Here is a 12,769-nt window from a genome sequence, read left to right on the forward strand (position 1 = left end):
ACTTGTGCTCTCTCTATCAAATTTAAAAAAAAAAATGTAAAAAGAAAATGGCCATGTGCTGCCACAATCAAATTCTTGACTATATTCGCATCTACACTCTGATACTCCCCTTCCCCTCTTGTTACTGTGGAGAAATATCCCTCTGACCCATTCAAGAGTATTTTTCCAGCAATTCTCCACTCTTTCTCTACATTATCAAAATCTCCCACTTTACCAGATCATTTCCATCTGAATATAAATATGCTCTATATATCTTCCATAGGAAATAACAAAACTAACACAAAAGACTTCTTTGACTCCACATACTTCTCCCACTATCACATCATGTCTTTCCTCCTCCTTATAGTAAAGATCATTACAAGAGTTTTTATATTTATTTCTCTTGTTCTTCTTTTGCCATTCTCTCTTATAACCATGCTAGTTGGACTATCATGGTACCACTCCAGTGAAACATCTCTTGCCAAAATCACCAAAGATCTCCACTTTGCTAAAGGCAATGGTCCATTTTGAGTTCTTGTCTTTCTTGCCCAACAGCAGCATTTGAAACAATTGATCGTTCTCTCCTTGATTTTTTTTGGTGTGTGGGGGGTGTGGTGGTGCTTCTGGGTCATTGTTTGCTCTTGCTTCTAGTTTTAATCCACTGGTCCTTATCTTCACACTCTTTGATCCTCTTCTTTTGCCTCAGACATTTTCTTTATTTACTTCAATTCTTCAGGTGATATCATGGGGACAGTATAGGCTGTAGACTCAGATTTTTTCCACCCCTCAATTATGACATATGAATCTAACCAATGACCTGGTATCTTTGCTTGAATTTCTAATAACAATGAAAGCAAGAATATTTTATAATATTGATAATTACTGACATTTAGCACTTACTATGACTATGTTCAGGGCAATGTTCTATATGCCACACAAGTATCTGTGTGTAAGCATGTGGCATTGTGGTGTGAGATAATGCTTTGTCAGCCCTTAACACAAGGCTACAGTAAAAAAAAAAAGAAATCCGCAGGGGTTATAACAATAGAGATTTATTTTCTACTTATGTTAAATGTTGGTACTTATAGGTCAGCTGTGGCTGTGATACAAAAAGAAACACTGGAAGTGACAATGGCAGAGGGTAGTATATTACTTTCCTATTGCTGCCGCAAAAAATTTACTATGAGCTTAATGGCTTAAACAATACAAATTTATTCTTGAAAATGTTAAATTTTGCCTGAGTCCTGTGATCCTGGGAAAGAGTGAAGGTGAAGAACTACCCTCCCAACCCACCCCACTTCGTGTTCTGGTAATAGATTTACTGCAGAGAACCATCCTCCTCTGTAAGACTTAGATAAGACAACTCAGGGATGTCTGCCCCCTCACTGTCCCTCCCATGCTTGTTGATGTAAAGTTTTACAGGCGAGGTAAACACAACACCAGGCTAGGTAGGAGCAAGGCAAGATTTATTAAAGGCACTCTCGGGCGAGGTTCCGTGACTCGGAAGAGGGGAGTCGGGGAAGTCGCGCTGGGAGTCTGCTGGGGTCTTTTATCGGGCCAAGGCAGGGCATGGGCTCACATCCATACATGGTAAGGTATTTGATGATTGGAGGGTATGGGGTGGGGGCTCCTGATACTCCTGTTTCCTGCATAGATATCAGGTTACCTATGGAGACGTGACCTGGGCATACATCCTTTTGACAGGAGAGTCAAGGGTTAAGGAATGGGGTGTGGGGGTGGGAGGGCTGGAAGATGGCGGCCTTGGCTGTCATTTTTATTGTTCCTCCTGCGTTCCCAGAGCTGCCGACCCAACAGTTGACCTATGACAAAGCCTGAAAAATGCCCTGTAAATTTCCATTCTGGGCCCCACACATGATTACATGAACTGTCCTCACTAATCAATTAGAATAAAATAATTATTAACCAAAAAATGTATAAGATTCATCCCTGAACTCTGACCTACCCTCAGCCTGAGCAGCATTGGGCCCTCCTTAAAAAGCCCTCTAAGAATGACATCAAGGTAAAATATTCTCCGATCTACTATCCTCCCGGGTCACACTTCTTCATCACACTTTCCCACATCTACTTCCTTTTAGCCTTGTTTATTCCTTACTATAAAGACAAAAAACCCCAAACAAACAAACTCACTTTTTGCCTAACCCTTGAGAGGCTTGCAGAGTGGGTGCTCGGAGTGTTTTGCCTACACAATAGCCTTCTCTCTCTGCAGTAGCTTCTTGCACCTCTTCTGCCATAAATCTTTTGAAGAAAGCCTCTTACTCAGTCCAGATTTTTTTTAAAAAATTTTACAGTGTTTATTTATTTTTTTAAATACTTTAACAGTTCTGGAAGTCAGAAATTGGAAAATGGCTCTTACGGAGCTAAAACCAAGGTGTTGTAAGGGCTGTATTCCTCTTGGGGTTTTAGGGAAGAATCAATATTCTTGCTTTTTTCAGTCTCAAGATGCCACCTGCATCCTTTGGCTCTTTGCACCCCTCTGCCACCTTTGAAGCCAGTAAACTTGAGCCTAGTCTTTCTCATTCTGCTATCTCCCCAACTCTCCTTTTGGCTTGCCTTTTCCATTTTTTAAGGACCCTTCGATTTCAGTGAGCTCACCTGGATAATTCAGGTTCATCTCTATTTTCAAGTCAACTGATTAGAAACATCAATTCTATTCGCAACTTTAATTCTCCTTTTTCATGTAACAGAACTTACTCACATGTCCCAGGAATTAGGGCAGGGGAATCTTTGGAGGGACAATTGTGCTTACTACAGGTAATAAGGAAGATTGTATTCCTTCCCTTTCCATGCTCTGTAGGCAGAATATCTTTCCATACCTATAGTCAGGCCAGGGCATGTGACCTTGTTGATACATGAAGTGTGAGGAAATATATAGGGCAGAGCAGAACATAAAAAGTGAAGAAAGCGGCCTGACCCACAGCCAGAGAAGTAATGTAAGAAAGAAATATGATGTTTGGGGTTTGTTTACAGCAAAGCTGGTAAATACAGGTCTGGAAAAAGAGTGATTTTAAGGAGAAAAAAATAATACAATCTACCAGTCTCTCCTTTTAGCCACAAATATGCATTTCCCTCTTAAACACAAAATATGCCTAAGCCCTCCTTGTCCAGCCTTCAGAATGGTTCTCAATGATCCCCACTTTCTGCTATTTATTCCTTTGTATAGCACCCTCTACCATACCTAAATAGGGGTGAGCTGTATCAACAATTAAGAAGCTACAGATTCGATGCTGTGTGGACCTGAGGCTAGGTCATGAGAGACACTGCAGATTTTTTCTCTTGAAGAACTTGTTCTAGAGGAAGCCAGCTGTTAGTCATGAAAACACTTAAGAAGCCCTTCAAAGAAGCCCATGGGATGAGAATGGAGACCTCCTGACAAAGCCAAGATCAGTTTGTCAGCCCTGTGTGTGGGCCATCTTAGAAGTGGATGCTATAGCTTTAGTCAAGCCTTCAGATGACCACAGGTCTAGCCGACTTCTTCTTCTTCTTCTTCTTCTTCTTTTTTTTTTTTTTTTAAAGATTTTACTTATTTACTTGAGAGAGAGCATGCGAGAGAAAGAGAGCACAAGCAGGGAGAGAGGCAGAAGGAGAAGGAGAAGCAGACTCCCTGCTGAGCAGGGAGCCAGACGTGGGGCTCAATCCCAGGACCCCAGAATCCTGACCTGAGCCAAAGGCAGACACCTAACTGACTGAGCCACCCAGGTGCCCCCTAGCTGACTTCTTGACTGCAACCCTAATGAATACTGCAAGCCAGAACCACTCAGCTCCGTCACTTTCAAATCCATAACCCATACAAACTGTGCGAGATAATATATGTTTATTATTATCTAATCTGCAAAAGTTTGGAGGTGTTATACAGCAACAGAAAACTGATCGACCTCCCCAGGAAGGTATTTTAGAATTTGTACATAATCATGGCATCAAGTTTAAAGTCCAGATATCACCATCTACTGAGATTTATACATCTTATCTCTTGTTCATGAGAATTTTTGAACAGCAATTAAAAAAGTTATCTGTTACCTCATACCCAATGTACAGAGCTTCAGCACTAACAGATTAGGCACAACATGGACTGTTGGCTGGACAGAGGGAGAATGAAAGGCAGGCAGCAGTCACTGAACCACAACACCTCTGAGCAATCTTGCTTGGCAAATCTGGGAGGAGTAGGCTGCAAGGTTATAAAGTATTCCTTGAGTAAATAAATGCAAATATAAATAGCAAAACTTGTCTTGAGTGTTTCTCTGTTCTTACACTTAGACACTAACTACACTTCCTTTTAACTGATTCAGAGGCCATGAACCTTGTGCTAACTGCCCCAGTTATCCAGTATTCTAATACTATAAACCAGTCACTGATAACATGCCAATCAACTTGCTACACAGTCCTCAAGAAACGACACTAAAACTGATACCTCAGATCCTAAGACCAATATGTACAGGAGGAGATGGGAGGCATATTTATGAGTAGGGATGATTTTCAGACTCATCTTTGATTCTCATGAGTCAGAGTAAGTTACACACTATAACAAACAATCGCAAATATCAGTGGCTTAACGGTGAAAATTATACCCTGTTTACCTTATTATAAAATATTGGACAATGGAGGGGATGCCGTTTCTCCCTCACAGGGTCCTTTTGGAACTAGGGTTCCTTTCACAGTGTTTATGCCAGAGTCCACCACTGGCCAGGAAGTAAAGGACAGGAAAGAAGCTATAAAATGAAGGATTTTATTTGTTTGTTTTTAAGTGAGCGAGCTAAAACAAACAAACAACAACAAAAAAAAATCTTCAATTAGTTTTACCCACATTCCAATCAACAATTCAGTGAAAAGTTCCCATATAAGGGAGAATAGGAAAACCAGTTTTCCTATGGATATAGGATTTTATGAACTCATAGTCCCTACTCTGCCATAAAATCCAACAAATGCCAATACATTTATATAAAAGGAGCCCTGTGCTCAGGATGATCCCAGAAGAGAATTCTTTAAAAGATGTATTGACCTAACAGCCACACAGAGCTTGCACTATGACATATTCGCAAGTGATAAGTGTCTACCCGAAGCTATTTTTATTGTGAAACAAATTCTCTTGTCCATGCCCCTCCTGTTCTTTTATTGGAGGGGAGGGGGAAAAAAAAAGAAATGCAAACAGTCCCTGAACTACTTCCTTCCTTCATATCTTTGGTCAGACAGTTGTGCCATCATGAATGTGAGCAGTCATACTGCCAGTGAGTCACTCATTGGGTATGAATTAAGCATCTATTATGTGCTATGCACTGTGCTAGTCATTGGTGTTAAAATAAGGACTCTGAAAAACAATCTGAGGGTTTTGAAGGGACGGGGGGTGGGAGGTTGGGGTACCAGGTGGTGGGTATTATAGAGGGCACGGATTGCATGGAGCACGGGGTGTGGTGCAAAAATAATGAATACTGTTATGTTGGAAATAAAAAAAAAAAAAAGAGTTCTAGTCCTCCTGTTTTGTTCTAGACTCTGATCGAAGGCCTGAAGACCACCCTCTAGCTCTTTTGTAATTGTAAGGCCATCTGGCTCCTGAAAAGTGGAAAGACAATTGCCACCCCCATCTCAAGTCCTACATCTGGTTGGTCTTCTGCCTGTAGCAGAAGCAGAGCTTCCATTGTATGCATTAGAAAATGAAAGAGAAGGCAGCATTTAGAATCCAAAGCTGTCCAAGGGAGGTCAGAGAGAAGTTGATCAGGACAGCAGTTTTAGGGTCACTACATCTTATGAAGAAATCCTAACTTAATATTATAAATTTATATAATGTTTTAAAATAAATTTATAAAATAAATTACTTATATAATATTTCATGTTAATGTTACACTATTCAATCAAGGTATTATCACTATCTAATAATATATAAAAGAGTAGGCAATGGAGCCCCACTCTTCATATAAGGAATATATTACTGGTTAAAACAACAAAAGTCACAACTAGCAATTTTTCCATCTTGGATAAATACTGGAGATACTTCTTAAAGCCAACAAAAAAGAAGAGGAAATGGGAAAAGAAGGTGTATTAGTCTGGGTTCTCCAGAGAAACAGACCTGATGGGATATAAAAAGAAATTTATCATTAGGAGTTGGTTCATGTGATAACCATGTCTGGCCACTTCTCCCTTCAAGCAAAGTGGACAACTAGGGGCATTGTGTGATGTCATGCCCATTAGGAGAATTTCCCCTCACTACCATCCTCCAGGGATGTCCCAGAAAGGATCTGTAGTGCTGTAGCTGTTCACTTTGAGGTGGTACCTACATATCATGCAGAACCATCTGTTAAACCAGGCCTGAGTCCTCTCTTCCTGTCTCCTGATCATAGGAAAAAAGAAAAAAAAAAAAACACAAACCTATTAGGCCACAGGCATGGGCTGGGAAAGAGAAGGCAGTGTAGCAGGAGTGGGGACCATGGGCATTTAGGATGTTTCTCATGTAACATGTGCTTTCAGAGCAAGCTCTGGCTGAATCAATTATATATCACTTCCATCTGATGATAGTGTGCTGCTGTGCATGCCCAAGGTTATGGTTTGGTGGGACAGATAATACCCAGTTCATGATAGGCTGCTCAGGACACATGGTAGCTTGGTGGCCCCTGGTAAGCATTGAGTGTCTACTAAAACCCAGCAGCAGGCCAAGAGCTGATTCTCAAAAGACTCTTCATTTCTGGGTGATGGCAGGGCCTTGCCCAACATTCTAAAGAACTGTGCTGTGATTCACCAAAGGAGCTTTCCAAAGACTTCAAATACCATCTCTACCTGCCATTAACACTTAAGCACCATTGGATCTTCAAAGGTATGGAGAAGAAAGGGAAGGAGCGGATAGGGAGGGAAAGAAAGAGAAGAGAAAGGAAGACACAGAGGGGAAGAAAAGAAGAATGTTCTCTCATGCTATCCTTCTGTTGTGGACTTTGTATCTCAGTCTGCATTCACTTCCTCAGGCTTCCAGTGGGATTACCCCAAGCCTAAAGTCCGCTGGACTCAGTGGTTATATTATTCATGTTCATTCTTTCAACTGCACTGCTGCAGAGCAAAATGTAGCCTTCATTTGTTGTCATGGGGAATAAGACGCAAGCATCCTGGCATTTTCCACCAGCAACAAATGATGTTTCTCATAAGCATGGATCTTAAGTACTGTGACACACGAGTATAATATTCTCCCTGTTTCATTCATGCATTATAACATATGTGTTATCTTACTAACATTGTGTTATTGTCTATTACCTTTTTGGAAAAGTATTTGTTTTCTGTTTTGTGCCTAACACACTTCCAAATCTTGGGGGGGGGGCGGATATGAGACACACAGTTAAGAGCTCACGCTGCATGAGATCCGTTACGAGGTTGAATCCACATGTAGATGTTTTTCATTTAATCAGAATCATAATTTCTAGAGATCAAAAGAAACAAACAAAATTCAGATGTCTTCTGTGTTCAGAGTTACAGTCTAAGAACCCTATAATTGTATTAAATGGGGAGGTTGATGTGAATCATTTGCAAAATAGACAACACATATTTTTGAGAGTGACTGACACGTCCTCTCTCAAATAAATCAACATCCCCATTCCAGCTGGCTTATCTGGATCAACCTACTTCACTGAACAAGGCCACAGTTAAATGTGTTTAGAGAAAAGAAAGAGGTACCAAAAAATCATTAGGACAAGACAATGTGTAATTTTTTTCAGTAACAAGAGAACGAAAGTTTAGCAAGTATCTTTGGTGAAAGGGAGACCAGGAGAAAAGTCTGACAGAGAAATATAAATTATATTATATATATTTTTATACTTCATTGGTTTCTAACCACATACATATACTGTCATTAAACACACACACACACACACACACACACACACACTCACACACTGATTTCTAACCACATAAATATATGCTAACCACATAAATATATGCTACTATACAAAGAAGTTTGGGGGAATGGAGACCTTTTAATGAACAGAAGGATTATCTTCCATAGGCACTTAGAAAGATCATGAAATGGTAATTGTTTTTTCACAAAGGTACTAAATATAAGGAGAAACCAGATGGGCATTTTGAACCTCTAAAATACTTCAGCTTAGATGATAGTGTCCATAAGTAAATGTCCTTTTAACTGGGATCAGAATGTTTTATTCATGCTGGATTCCAGGTCCCCAACAGAATATAAAAAATATAGTAGAATCTAAATAAATGTTAAAGGAATAAATGAATGAATATAAATGGGAATATGATATTGAGGATTAGATTTGGTTCCCAGACAGAGTTTAAGTAAATATTTATTAAATAAGCCTTTCTTCTTACTGTGTAAACTTTGGTGGCAAGTTATTTAAAACCATTATTGTTAAAAAAAAAATTATTGTTGTACCATTTTTTAATCTTTGAAGTAGAAACAATAATGGCATTTACTACAGAGGGTTTTCATGAAGACTAAAGGAGTTTATTTGCTTTTTTTTTTTTTTTATAGTCATTTTCTTTTTTTTTTTTTTTTTTTATTTCCAGCATAACAGTATTCATTATTTTTGCACCACACCCCGTGCTCCATGCAATCCGTGCCCTCTATAATACCCACCACCTGGTACCCCAACCTCCCACCCCCCGTCCCTTCAAAACCCTCAGATTGTTTTTCAGAGTCCATAGTCTCTCATGGTTCACCTCCCCTTCCAATTTCCCCCAACTCCCTTGTCCATCAGAAAGTTTATTTGTTTTGAAGCATTTAAAAAGTACCAGGTGTTTTGCAAGTTCTCAATAATTGTATCCTCTTCTAATTTTCACATTCTTTTTCTCCCCGCTACCCTCCCTTCCTCTAAGACACTGGTGAAGAGACAGAATGTGGCCAAGAAGGAGAGAAAAGCACAGCCTTTATCTCCAAAGAGGAGTACAAGGTCACAGGCTGGCTCATTTAGATGTCTAAATTTGGTTAGGTAGTTTATTCACTGATTAATACTTCAGTTCTTTGGAGATAGCTTAAAAATAATTGTAAGCTAATTCTTCTTTTTCTGATTCTGATTTTTACTGGAAAACAAGTTGTCAATGTGTATCTTCAAGTCAAGAGTCCGTAGGTGCTGGAATAAAATACTCTGTATGTAAAATACCACAGTAAGAACCAAATGAGGCTGCTTCTGAGGAGCTATTCTCCAGACCAGCGTGAAGTGGGCTGCATTGGTACAGGAACAGAATCAGCTTTGAGTTGAGAGGAGAGAAGGAAAATAGTCAGGACTATTTCTTGCCAGGTGATGCCCCAGAGGCAGGATGTACCATTCACGTCCCTAATTCATGCCCCTTATCTTAGAAGAAAACAAAGATCAATGTGGTCTGACATAATGACAGAAGTCAGAGAGCTAGCTACCTGGCACACAGATAATGGCATAATTAAAATGTATTCCAAAGGCAGGTGCATACACACACACACACCCCTTATACTACAAAAAAAAAAATGGAAAAATTATTTTCAAATGTTGGTCCTTCTCTAAGATGGGATGGTGAGCACCACATTGTATTGTGCAGAGACAGGCATTATCTTAAAGGATGAGATGGATCAGCTTACCTCTGCCAATTTTGCCCTGAATGCAGAAATATGTATATTTTTTTCCTTATTAAGAGACTGACGTCTTGTGACACTTAACACATGAGATCTAAAGGATATGTAATGTTCAGTAATAAGAGTTTGTTTAAGAAGTACTTAGAATTATATGTATTCCACTTAATTAAATTCTAAGACAGAATGAATAAAGATCTGGAGCACATAAGTACTATTGTAGCCTGTCATTCATTCCTTCTTCATTTGGTAATAGCCCCAAATGATCTCTTCAGAAGTATCAATCCATTTATTATTTTTTTAAAGATTTTAAAATTTATTTATTTGACAGAGAGAGAGAGATCACAAGTAGGCACAGAGACAGGCAGAGACAGTGAGGAGGAAGCAGGCTCCCTGTGAGTGGAGAGCCCGATGCGGGGCTCCATCCCAGGAGCCTGAGATCATGACCTGAGCCAAAGGCAGAGGCTTAACCCACTGAGCCACTCAGGAGCCCCTCAATCCATTTTTTAATTCATTCATTTGGAACATATTGGTGTCAGGCGCTATTCTAGGTGCTTGGATACAACAAAAAACAAGACAGGAAAAAAGTCTCCTCATGGAATTTACATTCCAGTGGTGGGTAGCAGATCATGGACAAACAAGGAGGACATGTAACATATGTACTATACAGCATGGTGACATATGCTATGGAGAACAAAACATCCAGGAAGGTGGGTAAGGGTGGTGTAAATGTACAGTGTTCGGGAAGCCTTTCCTGAACTCTTGATACATGATGAAGGACCTGAAAGAGGTGAGGGGCCAGAACACAACAGCATATAGCTCTAAACCGTGCCAAGGATTCATCTGTGTGAATTGTACTCCTTGGCATGGGATCCAAATGGGGCAAAATTGCTGTTAATAATAAGACATTTGCTAGAAGCTAGGGCTCTTGGTGAAGTGTCTTGGCTAACATTTTAGAAGAATGTACCTATTCTGTTCCATTGATCTATGTGTCTGTTTTTGTGCCAGTACCATGCTGTCTTGATGATGACAGCTTTGTAATAGAGCTTGAAGTCTGGAATTGTGATGCCACCAACGTTGGCTTTCTTTTTCAATATCCCTTTAGCTATTCGAGGTCTTTTCTGGTTCCATATAAATTTTAGAATTATTTGTTCCATTTCTTTGAAAAAGATGGATGGTACTTTGATAGGAATTGCATTAAATGTGTAGATTGCTTTAGGTAGCATAGACATTTTCACAATATTTATTCTTCCAATCCAGGAGCATGGAACATTTTTCCATTTCTTTGTGTCTTCCTCAATTTCTTTCATGAGTACTTTATAGTTTTCTGAGTATAGATTCTGTGCCTCTTTGGTTAGGTTTATTCCTAGGTATCTTATGGTAATAGACCCTCAACTCTACGGTCAACTAATCTTCAACAAAGCAGGAAAGAATGTCCAATGGAAAAAAGACAGCCTCTTCAATAAATGGTGCTGGGAAAATTGGACAGCCACATGCAGAAAAATGAAATTGGACCATTTCCTTACACCACACACAAAAATAGACTCAAAATGGATGAAGGACCTCAATGTGCGAAAGGAATCCATCAAAATCCTTGAGGAGAACACAGGCAGCAACCTCTTCGACCTCAGCCGCAGCAAAATCTTCCTAGGAACAACGCCAAAGGCAAGGGAAGCAAGGGCAAAAATGAACTATTGGGATTTCATCAAGATCAAAAGCTTTTGCACAGCAAAGGAAACAGTTAACAAAATCAAAAGACAACTGACAGAATGGGAGAAGATATTTGCAAATGACATATCAGATAAAGGACTAGTGTCCAGAATCTATAAAGAACTTAGCAAACTCAACACCCAAAGAACAAATAATCCAATCAAGAAATGGGCAGAGGACATGAACAGACATTTCTGCAAAGAAGACATCCAGATGGCCAACAGACACATGAAAAAGTGCTCCATATCACTCGGCATCAGGGAAATACAAATCAAAACCACAATGAGATATCACCTCACACCAGTCAGAATGGCTAAAATCAACAAGTCAGGAAATGACAGATGCTGGCGAGGATGCGGAGAAAGGGGAACTCTCCTACACTGTTGGTGGGAATGCAAGCTGGTGCAGCCACTCTGGAAAACAGCATGGAGGTTCCTCAAAATGTTGAAAATAGAACTGCCCTATGACCCAGCAATTGCACTATTGGGTATTTACCCTAAAGATACAAACGTAGTGATCCAAAGGGGCACATGCACCCGAATGTTTATAGCAGCAATGTCCACAATAGCCAAACTATGGAAAGAACCTAGATGTCCATCAACAGATGAATGGATCAAGAAGATGTGGTATATATACACAATGGAATACTATTCAGCCATCAAAAGAAATGAAATCTTGCCATTTGCGACAACATGGATGGAACTAGAGCGTATCATGCTTAGCGAAATAAGTCAAGCAGAGAAAGACAACTATCATATGATCTCCCTGATATGAGGAAGTGGTGATGCAACATGGGGGCTTAAGTGGGTAGGAGAAGAATAAATGAAACAAGATGGGATTGGGAGGGAGACAAACCATAAGTGACTCTTAATCTCACAAAACAAACTGAGGGCTGCTGGGGGGAGGGGGTTTGGGAGAAGGGGGTGGGATTATGGACATTGGGGAGGGTATGTGCTTTGGTGAGTGCTGTGAAGTGTGTAAACCTGGTGATTCACAGACCTGTACCCCTGGGGATAAAAACATATGTTTATAAAAAATAAAAAATTATATAAAAAAAAAAAGAAGAAGAATGTACCTAAAAATAAAAACAAGTCAGGAAATCAGAATCAAGCTCAAGTCCCTGAACAAAGTCAGAGTTTCAGGAATTTCTTAAAGTTCCTTTTCTTTTCTTTTCTTTTTTCAGAGAGAGAGAGAGAGAGAGGAAGCATGAGCAGGGGCATGGGTAGGGGAAGGGGCAGCGGGAGAGAGAGAATCCCAACAAACTTTGCACTGAGTGTGGAGCCTAACTTGGGACTCAATCCCACGACCCTGGGATCATGACCTGAGCAGAAATCTAAAGTCTGACACTTAGCCGAGTAAGCCACCCAGCCACCCCTCAAAGTTTCTTTTTTTGCACACCAGTTTGGACTAAGTTTCTATTACATACAAGTACAAGAGTCATATCTTATGCATAGTACTACTAGATAATCTATTATTAAAGAAAGTATAATATCATGATATGTATCTATATCAATAGATAAATAGATACATTTT

Source organism: Mustela erminea, chromosome 9, assembly GCF_009829155.1.
Source record: "Mustela erminea isolate mMusErm1 chromosome 9, mMusErm1.Pri, whole genome shotgun sequence".
Classification (NCBI taxonomy): Eukaryota; Metazoa; Chordata; class Mammalia; order Carnivora; family Mustelidae; genus Mustela; species Mustela erminea.